Genomic DNA, 12,460 nt, shown 5'->3' with positions numbered 1-12,460 from the left:
ATGAACAAATAAATAAAATCTTAAAAAAAAAAAAAACTAGCAGGTGTAAGTGTAGTATGAATGCATACCAGCATGCTATGCAACAGGAACGGGAACATGGCAGCTTTACCTACACTGACCTGCAATCATGTTTGAGGATACACTGTAAGGTGGGAACTTAAGTCACAGAACAGTGTGTTTAATAGAATGCTGCTATTTTTATAAAAAGCATGTATATGTATGTATATGTATATGCATGTATGTTCTAGAAGCATGCTCACAGAGCTGGCAACAGTGCAGACCTAGGTTGCCGGGGGGAGAAATAGGGAAAGGATTCCCAGTTTACTCAGTAACTTTTTTGGGTTTTATGACTTTTGTAACACAAGAGTCTATTAAATAGTCAAAGGTGTGAAAAGAATTAATTTTTGCTTTAACGAGTGGCTCGGTAGACCTTGGTGATGGTTTGGGTGGGCGGAAAGATGGGGAGAATCAGAACTGACTCCTGGAAACTCTTGCAGGGTGACAGGGACCTGCCCCAGGGAAGATGCCAGCAGAATGTTAGACGGGTGTGGACAGGAGATCAGAACCGCTAGAACTGAGCCGGGGGGTGCACGAGAGGAGGGCACAGCTGGTGCTCAGAAGCCATTGGCAAGGAGCCCGCAGAGGGCCCAGGGAAGGGGAAGGGGCAGTCTTTGAGGCAGGAGGTCACCAGGCAGGTGAGGAGTCAGGGAACTGAGCAGAGGACAAGGTGGCCGCCCGCACGGCCATGGGCAACCATGGGGAGTCACCTGGAGAGGTGGCTCTGATCTCCACGGCAGGAGCACTGTGGAGATGAGTTGGTGGGGACGCAGCCCAGAGTTGCAGGGAAGATGGGCCAGGGCCCCAGAGGAGGAGGAAGTGCCACGGACGCAGCACTTCCCTTCATGTGCTGGCGACGCCCAGGGGGTCAACAGGTGCCAGTGAGCCGAGATGGAGATGGAGCCGGTCCTGGGGGCAAACGCAGCAGCGTGCGCAGGGTGGAACAGGGTTCCCAGAGGACAGACTCGAGTTTGCAGTGTGATGACACATCTAAGAATGTACTAGAAGCATTTAGGGCACAAAGGAGGGGCATGAGGCTGGTTGAAAGGCGTGGAGCACTTAGCTCAACCCCGTGGGATCAGGTGCATGGCAGGACGGGTTTTGCTGTGGGCGGGAGCCTGTGCGTGTGGCAGGTTGTGGAGGTGCTCCCCGAGTGCAGCCCAGCCTCACAAAGCAAGGGCACCCAAGACCCCTCCTCTCGGTTGTGCTTGTATTGGCATCCACGGTGCCTACGGCTGACAGCTGTTATGGGTGACCAGAGAGGCTCCAGCCAGGGGGTCCTCAGTGTGGGGCAGGGAGAGATCTGTGTGTGCCTCTGACTGTTCTGGATGAGTCCCTGGCACGGAGCTATTGGGGACCTCTGTCCTGTCTGGACAGGAGTTCTCCATTGTCCCTCTCAATCTCAGGGTTCCATTTTGTCATAAATCATAGAACCCCCATTACCAACTCTCCCCCAACATAAGTATCATCATACTCTATCTCTCTTCAGCTTTGGCATTTTTGGAACAAGGGTAGAATCTGTTTCCTTGATTCTCAGGCTGGTAGCCTGTTAGAACTTGTTCACATAATACCTGGGGTGGATGCAACTTGTTTATACCAGCAGCTCCCTGTGAAGGCTCGGGTCAGGAATTTCCAGATGTTGTGCCATTAGCCGACTGTCAGATGCCACCAGCCATGTGGGACGAATGTTGATGTCATTCTGGAACAGACATGGAGACTGATGCCCGATCTCACCTCCTGTCCTTGGTACCACAGGCTGGCAGGTTTTCCTTACACATCCTCAGAGAGCTTCCCTCCATGGCAGCTCTCGAGCCTGCCCTGGGCATTTGTTGGTTCACACTTTACTCTTGACTGACTTTCTTTCTTTCTTTCTTTCTTTCTTTCTTTCTTTCTTTCTTTCTTTCTTTTTTAAAGATTTTATTTATTTATTCATGAGAGACAGAGAGACAGAGAGAGGAGCAGAGACACAGGCAGAGGGAGAAGCAGGATCCCCGCAGGGAGCCTGATATGGGACTCGATCCCAGGACCCCAGGATCATGCCCTGAGCCAAAGGCAGATGCTCAACCACTGAGCCACCTAGGCGCCCCTTGACTCATTCACTTTCTTTCTTTCTTTTTTTAAAGATTTTATGTATTTATTCATTAGAATACACAGAGAGGAGAGAGACAGAGAGTCAGAGACACAGGCAGAGGGAGAAGCAAGCTCCATGCAGGGAGCTTGGGACTCGATCCCGGGTCTCCAGGATCATGGCCTGGGCTGAAGGCGGCACTAAACCGCTGAGCCACCCGGGCTGCCCTTTGACTCACTTTCTTAAGGGACCTACCACATAGTAGATGGATGCTCAATACGTTCTTGTCGGGATTGTTCTTCTACCTTTTTGGATTATACTTGTATGCTGTTTCCTCTAATTGGACATTTCTGTAATTACAGAAAAACTCAAATAAATTGATGTATTAAGCCCTTTGAATAAAGGGCCGGCACATCACACAGTCAATAAATGTTTGTTAAGAGTACTTTGTGTTCTGTATCCTACCACGTGTGGATCACAAACCTTATGACCTTCTGTTCAAGGAGGCTAGACAGAGGCTAGACAGAGGCTGGTTTCTTTAGGTACAGAAATTTAGGAATTCCAGAGGGTACAACAAATGACCAGGAAGGAAGGGAAGCCGTGGGTGTTGGGTGCGGGGAGACGGTAGCGTGTGGAGGGGAAACAAGACCCAGGAAACCAACGTTGTTAACATGACCATGAGTTACAGAGCTCTGAGCCATAGAGGAATTCACCGGCCTCAAGGTTTCTGGAAGAATCCATCCTAGCGCCGCCTAGTGAAGGGACTTGGTGAGGTAGGGAAATCTGAGTCCTCTGTGGGGGGTGTCCAACAAGGTTTATAACTAAAAACTATTTCTTGTGCCATATTGTGCATTCTGGAAGAATACCTATGAAGTGGATTATACCTATGAAGTATATATTAGTGGATATCTAGTAAATTATTTCCATATTTAGTTCTAGAAAAGTAATGGCCTGTTTTCTAAACATTGCTAGAAGGAAAAAAATGAGTAAAGCCAATAACAAAAAGTTGAAGGTTTCTAGGGGGGAAAATGTAATTTTACAGGAAAGAGGATTAATATATAAAATATTTAGTCTACTTCCTATGTGCTATTATGGTCATCTAGGATCTGTTTATTCTAATTCTCAATTCCAGAATCCCATCATGATGAAGTATGTATATCGTTTTTAAGTTTTTGTTTACAGTCCAGTGAGTGAAAGCATGTATATGTTTTAGAGCTCAAGAGAAATCTATGCAAACATACTTATCATATTTTGAAGTCTACTTTCCTAGATGCATCCTTGGTAAAACTTGTGCCAATCTAGGTGAGTGATGGTAACACTGGGGAAGGCTGTGCATTGTGGCGTTGGGGTAGGCAGTGGGGGCAGATGTCCACACCTTCCGCTCAGCGTTGTTGTAACCCTAAAACTGCTCTAAAACAATTGAGCCTCAAGATATTCTCTAAAAAAAAAATCTACCATGAGGTAGTATGAAATGTCACCAAATTGCATATCTTAACATCATTATTCTGTGTTCTGTGAATTTTACTTGATAAAATCTGCCGTGATTGAAGCATTTCACATCTTCAGAGAGGCCTCAAGCAGCCCCACGGGGTGAACCTACAGTACAAAACACCCCAACATGTATTTATTCCAAAAGATGTTCTTATTCCCAAAAGCAGAGAAGTAGGAGAGCAGAAGAGAGGGATAGAGAACATGAAGGCAAAAAGACAAAACAAGACGAATGTGCCAAACTCTGACATTCCAGAGTGAAGGAGGAGAGAAGAACCGCAGTGTGCCTGTAATCCCACCAGGTGAAAAGAAATGGTCTCTGAAACATTGAGACACCTTCTGTCTGAAGATGTTTTTGTTCTGGAAGGTGCTGTGCGGAGCACTCACTTTGCATCACCCTGGGATGCACTTGAAAAGAAGGTGTTATGATCGGGCATTCAAAGTGTCTGAGTGAAGGTTGGAATTGGGTTGCCTACAGAGGCTTTTAACCCCCAACCACCGATAATTATTTCATAACAAACATACATTTCTCATCCCCGCTGATCTCCCACACTAGCTCGCAGCACACGCGCGGCTTCCTGAGCGGCTCTGCAGCCGCTGTGTCGCTTTGCTGTCTTCACAAACACTTGAAGAGCCTGGCAGCGATTCTAGTTGCCATGTAAAAGGGCACATATATGTTCTGATTATCGAAGTAATCATTGCTTATTGTAGAAAAATTTTTAGATTCCAGGAAAATGAATAGAAGAAAATTTAAATTAGTACAATTGTACCACCTAGGGACAACTATTGCTAACATTGTAGGACATTAGGCCGTCGTTAAGTGTATGTATATAAAAATATACATACAAAAGTTTACATTTATAGAACTATACAAATCATGTACGTATAATTGTGCAAAGTGGAAACCATAGCCTATGCAGACATTGTTTTAAAATTTGAAATGCCGTCAGTTTCTTGAACTATGAATTTTTGTGCATGCCATTCCTCTGTGCAATGGCACCATGATTCATTCAACTACTGTCTTAAACTTGCCTGTTTTTGTCGCTTCTAATCTCTTACTGTTAAACATTGAACTGCGGTGACTAAACACAATTTCGTGTTGTGCTTTATCTTGGCAAGTTGGTTGCCACATGTCCAGTTAGGCACGCTGGAGATCTGCAAGCATTTTTGCTGTGGCTCGCTCTCAGCCCCAGTCCAGGACCATGGCCCATCGACTTACATCCAAAATATCCTGCAGACCTATCACTTTTTTTCTGCCACCACCCACTCCTGTGTGGATACTTTGGTCTTGATTTTCTGAGTTCCTGAGGGGTTGTGTAATATGCTAGGCACTTGTTATCTCTTCCTTGTCACACAGATCCTGTTTCTCCTCTTCCAACTTTTCTCGCACATTTTTTTTCTTGCACATTTTTGATGCGTTTTTGTTTTATCTTAATAAAGTTTTTTTTTACGTTATGAAACATAATACACACATAGAAAAGGATATTTAACATATATGCCAATTAAAAATAGTTTGAAATTGGTATACTCAGCACCAAACTTCATAAAGAGAATGTTACCAATATTTTGAAGTCCATCAACTGGGCTTACCATCGTCCTAAATTGTGTTTAATTATTCTTTGATTATCTATGATTTTACCACATGTGTGTGTAAATCTAAATAATAAATTTCTACATTATGCTTATATTTAAGCATTATAGAAACATTATCATACTATTGTACTCTTCTACAATTTGCTTTTTTTTTTACACATTATCTTAACTGAGATATAATTCATATTACATAAAATGTACAATTCAGGGATTTTTAGCATAATCACAAAGTTGTGAAACCATCACCACTATCTAAACCTGGAACATTTTCATGATCTTAAAGAAAACCTTGCACCCACGGAGAATCACCCCCTTTTTCATCCCCAGCCACCAATAATCCTGTCTCTGTTCAACAATACGTCCTAAGGAGTCATCTACTTTGACCAGGGAAGCCATAGGTCATTCGTTGTAACTGTAATACATGTATAATAACTTTTCACTTCTGCCAGTGGAAATTTTGACTATTTGTAATTTTTAAAAAAATTTTTTGTTTTAAAACTATTTGCTTTAAACAATGGAAGTTTAACAACTAAGTGATTCTTAGCAATTAAAGCACTGTTGATAAATCACTCGCACATGTGTGCGTATTCTTACACACAGGGATCTGGACATAGGAATGGGATTTCTATTCTTAAATCTGCCCTGCCTTAATTGTAATGCATATTTAATTTTTTTTCCAACTATGTATACAGATTAAGAATTCCACTAGGAGGGTCTCATTGGCTTTAACATTTCTCCTGCATGCGGGGGTGCAAACTAGCATCTCATGACTTCATCGTGTGTGTCCTGTGGTTGCTGTGGAGGTGGAGGGGCTCTTGGAGAGCCGCTGGCCATTTGCAGCTCTTCCTCTGTAAAATGCAAATCAAGCTCCTGCTCGTTTCTCCCCTGGATGGTTGATCCCTGCTCCTTGGTTTGTAACAGTCCTTTACCTACTGTGTCACTGATCCTTTATAAAAATGCATTTTCCTGATTTGTTGTTGTTTCCTCATTTTCTTTATGTTGTCTTTTGAATGAACAGAAATTCTAAATTTTAATGGAGTCACATTTATCAAACTTCCTTTTGAGGTTTGTGCTTTGTTTCATTGTAAAAAAAAAATCCCTACCCTACCCTACCCTACTTTTATTTATTTTATTTTTTTTCCTACCCTACTTTTAAGTCACAAGCATTTATTCCTATATCTCCTTCCTTCCTTCTTTCTTTTCCTTTTTTCATTTTGACATTTTTTTTCACGCACTTACATATGGCATGAGATAGAGGCTCACTTCCATTTTTTTCTTGTTCTTCTGGAAGCATGTTCTGAATTTCTGACTTTCCCCCTCTGGGTCTGAATGAGACTTCTCTGATAGAGCAAATCTCCTTGATACATGGATAAATGTGCTTCTTCTTTTCCGCTGTTCTCTTTGCCAGGTCAGTGTCACACCACTTGAGTATTCTATTCTGTTAACACATCTCACTGATGAGACATTTACTTCACCTTCTGCTACAGAAACATGTGAATACCCGTGACCCTACTCCTCACATGTTTCAGAATCAGCTTGACAAATTTAATGAACCAGTCTGTTAAAATTTAGGTAAGTTTGGGAAGATTGGACATCTTTAAGATACTGGTTCTTCCACCCATGAATATGGCATGTCTCCCAACCTATTCAGGGGATTTGAAAATGTTCTATAAATTTATCTCTAGAGATATTTTTCCCCACAAAGATTTGTTTGTTTGTTTGTTTGTTTGTTTGTTTGTTTGAGAAAGAGAGTGAGAGAGAGAGAATACACGAGCAGAGGCAGAGGGAGAAGCAGACTCCCCACTGAGCAGGGAACCTGACGTGGGGCTCGATCCCAGGACCCCAGGATCATGACCTGAGCTGAAGGCAGACACTCAACCAACTGAGCCATCCAGGTGCCCCCTCCCGGAGATCTTAAACATATTTGGTTAGATTTATTCCTAGCACCTTGTGTATTTTGTTGCTATTGTAAATAGCCTCTGTATATATAAAAAAAAAATCCATTTTCTCTTTGCTGCTTGGGTATAGAAATCAAATTGATTTTTAATCAGTTATCTTATATCTAGCAATTGTGTTAAACCTTGTTATTAGACTGAATAACTTGGAGAAGTATGGGGGGATACTTTGCAAATACTGTACAAGTCATGGAATTTTTGTGTTTTCCTTTCAAATTCTCATTCCCTTTTTTTTTTCTCCCCTTCCTGAACTCTCTAGAACCAGGTATGTGGTGTAAACACAACCTTGTCTTTTGTTTTCTTTTAAAGGTTTTATTTATTTATTCATGAGAGACAGAGAGAGAGAGAGTGAGAGAGAGGCAGAGACATAGTCAGAGATAGAAGAGGCTCCCCACAGGGAGCCCGATGCTGGACTCGATCCTGGAACCCTGGGATCATGACCTGAGCCGAAGGCAGATGCTCAACTGCTGAGCCACCCAGGTTCCCCAAGGATAACCTTGTCTTAATGATTTTTGAAAGGGAACATTTTAAATTCTACCATTTGGTATCATGTTTATTTATTTATTTTTTTCAAATAATTTGGTAGATTCCATTTTCCCAGTTTAAAGAAGTTCTCTTGAATCTCAATATGCTCATGGTTTTAAGCTGAAGGGATGTGAACATTTATCAAATATTTTTCAGCACCTACTGCCGTGATCTTTGGGTTTTCTGGTTTAATTTCTACGTATAGTGAACTGCATTTGTTGATTCTCAAATGTTAGACCAAATTTGTGTTTCTGGAATAAATTTAATCTTGTCATTCTTTTACTTTGGGTTCTCCTAAAAACAGACTTTGACATACGGTCTCTGTGTCTGAGAGTCCCAGCATCTGATTTTGTGTCTGTGTGTGTCCGAATCATCGCCTATCTGTCTGCTGTCAATCTCTGTGTCTGGATGTTTAAGTGACCTTCTGTCTCTTTGTTTTTTTTTTTTTTTTTTTTTAATTTTTTTATTTATTTATGATAGTCACAGAGAGAGAGAGAGAGAGAGAGAGAGAGAGGCAGAGACACAGGCAGAGGGAGAAGCAGGCTCCATGCACCGGGAGCCCGACGTGGGATTCGATCCCGGGTCTCCAGGATCGCGCCCTGGGCCAAAGGCAGGCGCTAAACCGCTGCGCCACCCAGGGATCCCACCTTCTGTCTCTTTGAAAGGCAGATGGTTTCTTGTATTCATCCTCTTGCTAAGCATGGCTCTTGGAGTTTCTGGCTGCAGGAGAAGGTCCAGCCAGACTCTAGCCTTCCAGGAACCCTTGTTATTTTCTTCTGTGTCTTTATGGACTTGGGGGGCACACGGGCATTTGCCTCCAGCGAGCCATTATCCATCACTGGCTCGCCACAATATTCCTGCCTCATTTTGTTTGGTCTCCCGAGGATTTCACTTAATATCTTGCAAACTTGTTATGAACTTAATAAGATGTGCATTTAGGGCGCCAGTTTGGCTCAGTGGTTGAGTGTCTGCCTTCGGCTCAGATCATGATCCTGGGGTCCTTGGATCAAGTTCTGCATGGAACTCTCCACAGGGAGCCTGTTTCTCCCTCTGCCAATGTCTCTGCCTCTCTCTCTCTCTCTCTCTCTCTCTCTCTGTCTCTCATGAATAAATAAATAAAAATTTTAAAGGTGATATGTTTTTTATTTGAAAACTTCTGGATATTTTAAAGCAGAAAATTTTCAAGATATCACATCTATAAGTTTGCCCCAAAGGGAAAAGCGGAGGCTTTCAAATTTTTTAACTCAATCTAGAGAACTTTCTTGTGGTTTATCTTTTTGTTTTACACTTAAAATAACTTATAACTATTTGTGTACATATTCTTTCAATGGCATTTGACGTGACCACTGTATCACACCAAGAGATGTGACTAATGTGTCACATTTAGCAATACTAAATAAGATATATTTGGACAAACTTACTTGACAGTTTAAAGATATTGAACCCTAAAAGCATGACTTATTTCTTGAGTATGTTGTATATGAATGGAAACTAACTTGCAACATAAATTATATTTTGTAGTATGGGAAGATAAAGGGTAGAACAGAAATCTTCCTTCCCTTACAGATTTAAGTGAGGCGACACCCTGGAATGAGCTGACCAAGAACCTAGTTTTGAGCATCTCTGTTTACCAGTGATTTCTGCTGAGTGGGGGCCATCACGGAGAGCCACACGCAGCCTAGGGCCATTGTACTTTCTGAATAGTGGTCCCTGGATTTGGGCAGAGCGGTGGCTCTGGTCTTGTGTGGAGGACATTCCCACGCATTAGTTACTTGCCGATGAAATGAGAATCCTGATGTGCTGGATAAAGAGGGTAACCCACATGAAACGACTTTACAAATGGTATCCCTACCTCTGCGCACATCTTTGAGAGAACCTACAAAACGGCTACAAAGTCTGCCAGATTTTTGTTGCTGACTCAACTCTGTGAACATCTTCAAGTGATGTAAGCAAGTCCTGCGAATGGCCTGGTTCAAGCCAAGGGCGTCAGCAGAGAAGCAGAGCAGCCCTGGTTTCCTGCTGTTCCCTTTTAATCTTAACGGCGAGTTAGGAAGCCGTATTCTTCGGTTCTCTCTCTCCTGGGTACCAAGAACATGTTCTTAGCTCAACGCAACACGAAATTAAAGACAGGACCACAGGAACAGAACCTACCCCAAACTGGGCTTCCCATTCTCCCACCAGCCAAAGAACAACGTCTGGCCCTTTGCTGTGTTTGGTCAAACATTTTTATTTTTTATTTTTTTGTCTCTTAAGAACTTTCACTTATCTGTTGGTATTTACTATACGTCCAGCCTTTCCGGCCGCCTAACAGGTGTGACCTGCAAGCACCACATACCTAACTGAGCTTGATGAACCCACAGCAAGCTTCACAGCCTGGGAAGCAGTGAGAGGCTTCCCTGTGTCAAGTGCAGGTGGCACGACCACCGCCCACTGCTGCCTGGGCCACCTCCACCCTCAGCACCACCCTGGGACCATCCAGGGTTCTGAGGACACCACAGTGGTCCTTCTCCGGTTCTGTGATTTAAAGGCTCTGCAGCCACCACCCACAAGGGCCAGACCGCTGCTCCTGCCGGGAAGTGATGGACAGACAACAGGGCCCGCACAGTACCTGCTGTCCCCGCTCTGTCCTGCCCAGTGAGGCTGCTCACGATGGTCCCAAGGGCACAGTGGATGTGCCACTGGGCTGGTTGCCCCTGCTCTGCACGACAGCATCATTTAATGCCTGCCTCATCCTCCATGTTGGCACCATGACATCAGATGGTCCCTTTTTCTCTTCTTCTGATTGACAAGTATCACTTTTCCCCTTATATTTTGCAATGATAATCTTCTGATGAATGTGTTATACATTCCAAACAATTAGTTGCAAACACATTTTTGTTTCTATTTTGCATTATCCCCAAACAATGGAATCCTGAAATACAAGTTCAAGGGGACTAAATGTTTTGAAGTTTTGTACAAATAGTACTGAGCTGCTTCCTGGAGACGCCCTCCCAACAGTTTAGCAGAAGGGCTCCCTCTGCTTTCTCTCCCGCTCTTGGTGTTAGGATGGCTAAATATTCCTTCGTACCTTGTGATGTGGGAAAAGTGATGTGCCCATGTTTTCATTTGCTCTTTTTTGATTACCATTAAGGTTGGAATGTTTTCATGTTCATTAAATACATGTATCTTATCTTTTATAAATCCATTCCTACAGTTTAGCTAATTCTTGGGTCACTAACGATTTTCTCACCAAATTTTATGTGAACCCTATTTATACTAAGGTTATTAATCCTTTATGATGTACCTCTTAATATTATTCTGAAATAGTATATGGGTTGTAATTTAGTTCACGATGTGCCTGGATCCTTGGAGGTTTAAAATTGCTGTGTGTCCAAACACCTTTATTTTCCATTGTGGTTTATTTAACAAACGTTCATTTTTTAGGAATTCTTTCTTTGCCCAAACAGAAGTATTGCTTATGTTTTCTTATATTCAATTATGGTTTCATTTATTTATTTGATGCTTTCATTTTGGTAAATGGTGTGAATAAAAATAAAAACTGGCATTTACCCATACATAAGTACTCATTCCCAAGACTACATTTTTAAAGGATTTTATTTATTTATTTGACAGAGAGAGAGCACGCAAGTGCACACAAGCAAGGCTAGTGGGGGAGGAAGAAGCAGGCTTCTTGCTGAGCAGGGAACCTGATACAGGACTCGATCCCAGGGCCCTGGGATCATGACCTGAGCCAAAGTCAGATACTGAAATGACTGAGCCACTCAGGCACCCCCCAAGACTACATTTTTAATGTCTATCTATTCCTTGTTGATTTCTGTTGTTTCTTTCTTTTTCTATTGAAAATACTATTTTGTATCTGTTTTATACAAAGTTGTAATTATTAAATTATTCTATAGGCATGTGTAAATACCCAATCTAAGTGGATACTTAATTCTACCAAAACACAGGTACAAGAACACTCCTGGCAGCTCTTTTAATAACAACAAACGGATAAATAGTAGCAAAGACTAGAAACAAACTAGATATCCACCAAGGTTATAATGGATCACAAATTAGGTTGTATTTATAAAATGGAACACTAGATAACAATGAGACAGAAGGAACCACTGCATAAGGTCATAGCAAAATGAAAGTCATCAACAAAATGTTGAGTGAAAAAAGTTCATACTGTACGATCCCATGTGTATAAAGCTACAAATGGGCAAGTCTGATCTCTGGTAATAAAGTGCATTAACTGGGAGGGGCATCCGAGATCCTTCTGGGAGATTTGATTGATCTGGGTGGTGTTTGCACAGCAGTCTATAAAAGCAAAGATTCATCAAGCTATATGCTTACCATGTTTGTACTTTATACCTCAATAAAAAAGTGAAAAGTGTTCCTAGATGGAATCATTTAGAGTTAAGATTTCTTTTTTTCTGTGTGTTAGGTATTGAGGCAAACCTTTAAAATCACAAAGGAAGTACAGACAAGTACTGACAGCTTCTTAGCTGGTCAGACCTCTCTAATAAGGGGTATAGAACTTCAGCAAAGCTCTGGGGCTGAGAGCAGACATCTGGATTCCAGGCTCATCTCTGCTTGTCTTGGCCTTGAGAATTAACCTCCAGGATAGCGTTCGCACACCGTATAGGTTGGCATGAGAGTGATGAATGCCCCTGTAGGCCAGGCATTACGCTAGAATTCTACGCATCTTATTTCACTTAATGTTCATGTAACTCAAATATGAGTATGTCACACAGGAGAGCACAGGGACTCTGAAACTTTCTGATAACAGCCC

General features: G+C 42.3%; 1 long non-coding RNA gene across 1 annotated transcript; it reads left to right on the top strand.

Moving 5' to 3' along the window:
• The first annotated feature begins 657 nt into the window (after positions 1 to 657).
• On the top strand, positions 658 to 12,063 carry LOC140607832 (uncharacterized). The gene is made up of 3 exons (XR_012009735.1): positions 658 to 6,778; positions 6,955 to 7,101; positions 9,253 to 12,063. It is a non-coding gene; the product is annotated as an uncharacterized lncRNA (long non-coding RNA).
• Positions 12,064 to 12,460: the final 397 nt, after the last annotated feature.

This window comes from Canis lupus, chromosome 17 (assembly GCF_048164855.1).
Source record: "Canis lupus baileyi chromosome 17, mCanLup2.hap1, whole genome shotgun sequence".
In the NCBI taxonomy this organism is placed as follows: Eukaryota; Metazoa; Chordata; class Mammalia; order Carnivora; family Canidae; genus Canis; species Canis lupus.
This window is presented reverse-complemented; position numbering and strand designations above follow the sequence as displayed.